At 46.7% G+C, this 2325-nt stretch overlaps 1 non-coding gene across 1 annotated transcript; it reads left to right on the top strand.

Annotated features, from left to right (window-relative positions):
- The first annotated feature begins 1908 nt into the window (after positions 1–1908).
- Positions 1909–2051, top strand: LOC119326899. Its single transcript, XR_005158255.1, has one exon. It is a non-coding gene; the product is annotated as a small nucleolar RNA U3 (small nucleolar RNA).
- Positions 2052–2325: the final 274 nt, after the last annotated feature.

Genomic DNA, 2325 nt, shown 5'->3' with positions numbered 1-2325 from the left:
TGTATGTACTGCTTCGAATCCACAGTAAAGAGTTGTTGTTTTGTTGGTCTCTAGTCTTGAAATGTTTCCTGTGATCCTTGATGCAGTCTTGGTGATCATGAGCAGCCACCCCGATGTTCCCGGCCCCAATTTACCACCGGCGTGGAGAGCAACCCCGAAGCGCAAGGATGGAATATATCTTGATGGTGATCAAAAGAGTGAAAGTTGGACAGGCTCAACAAGTTGAACGACCGTTCGACGGGACCATTGGCCGCTTGGGAGCAAAGTTGTTCATCCAAAGGAACAACCGCCGCGTGGTCGAGCTCATTGGTCATGTGTAGGTCTGCTGATGGAGCTACCATTTGCTTACCGTGCGTATCCCACACTTAGGTACTTGGGTGCACCTCGAATCCAGTCGTTTGATCGTTGGCCTCAGTGTTGTGGTTGGTACAATATCGCTGGCCGGTCTATTTAATGTCTATCGAGATTGTTAAAACACCACTGCATTACATGCATGTGTATGGCTCGGATTGTATGTCTTTGAAGATGTGATGAAACCAAAATGTTTCTGTTGATGATGTAGAGGACTTGTTGATCACACAATTAATTTGTACTTTTCGAGGCTCCAAGCCCATGGATCTATAGGTTACCAGATACATTTGCTTGTGAATGCTAGCTAGCATATACTTGTTATGCTTGTGAAATGAGAGAACAGGGACTGCCTAGACCGATCAACATCAAAGAATGCTTGAACATTTTAGAAATATAAATAACAAACTCTAGAACCAATGAGCTTGACTTTTTTTTGGCATCCTTGAAGAAACTAGAATAACTGGACTGGCTTGAATATTGACTATTTGTACATCCCCAAATAAATCAGAATAATTGGATTGACCTGGAAATTGACTTTTTTTTACAAACTCGTCTGACTTGGAGGGACTTGAACTCGGCTACAGGCCACTGTAAAAGCGGACCGTGCCACTTAATCATTCTGTTTCTTGGAAATGGCTGTGTGTTATTATCATCATCATCACGTCACTAAATGCCCTTGGGATGCCCACCATCCAGCCATCAAGGGTCTGGCCAGCGCCACGTCACTGATCCGTGGCACCGCGGGCTCCTCTTCTTCTCCTATATATACCAGTAATAGCCATCCATCCGCGTGCGAGGTACGCGTGCGACTTAGGAGCCCGTGACGAGGAGAGGAGCTGAGGGAACGTCCAGCAGAAGGAGCCCGCGACGAGGAGAAGAGAGGACCTAGAGTTCGTCTTTCTCCCAGTTCCACCAGTCATCCTCCGAGCAGAGCCGAGCAGACAAAGCGGTGGCAAGCAAGGCAAGGAGTTGAGTTCGTCCCTCATCCGTGCGATCCAGTCCAGGTCGGTGTACTAATCCGTTCCCGCCCTTCCTTCATCGTAATCCTTGCGCCTATTTATTGATTTATTTATGCATCCTCCCATCGACGGATTGATTTGGTTTGATCTTAGCTGGCCCCTCCCAAGCGTGATATGTAATCTTGATTCCTGTCTGATTTCTCCATGCGTGCCTTTTTCCTTCCGTCCTTTATAATTGGTTTCATGGATGGATGGATGCATCTGTTTTGTTTTGATGATTTGCTCATCTGCCGTTTTACCTTACCTTGTTTTCTTTCTTTCTTGCCAACAAGTGGAAAAGCATCAACAGAAAATGCGTGAGTTTCGCAGCTTACGACCATGTGATTGACAGAAATACAAGAAAGAGACGTGCGTTCGTGTGTTTGTTTCTTGCTGCTTGATCGTTTCGAGTTCCAGCCAACTACTCTACTTTGCAGAAATTAGATCGCCAGAGTCTGCTTGTTGAGTACCCAAAGCAGGGCAGGGCAGGGCAGGTTCAACTTCAAGCTCTGCGCCAGAGCGTGATTAACGGCCAGGGCAGGGCAGGGCAGGGAGATTTGTCTGGTTGATGCATTCTAACCTCTGCGCCAGAGCGTGATTAACGGCCAGGATTCTCCTGATGGGAGCCATCCGATGGCTGTAGAGGATCGTTCCTGCCTGGGTCACACTAGTTCAGGGTGGCTCAGAGGTTGTCTGACAGACTATAACAATTCTTTTTTGCTTTTGCAACTCTCTGAAAACCCTTTCTCCTTGATCAGACTACAATTTATGTTTTTGCCCTTCATCCGAGACGACGGGTCACACGGCATCCATGTGTGGGAAGTAAACAAGATCCAGTTAGTGTTCTAGAGCCCAAGGTAATTGACTACAACTGATGGATAGTGAGGGTAGCAGTGAGATAATCTTACTACTGACCCAGGAAAGGAAATTGACCCAGATGGCATGAAACTCGCGACTAAATAAATATGTAGAGACT

Source organism: Triticum dicoccoides, chromosome 6B (assembly GCF_002162155.2).
Source record: "Triticum dicoccoides isolate Atlit2015 ecotype Zavitan chromosome 6B, WEW_v2.0, whole genome shotgun sequence".
Taxonomy (NCBI): Eukaryota; Viridiplantae; Streptophyta; class Magnoliopsida; order Poales; family Poaceae; genus Triticum; species Triticum dicoccoides.
This window is presented reverse-complemented; position numbering and strand designations above follow the sequence as displayed.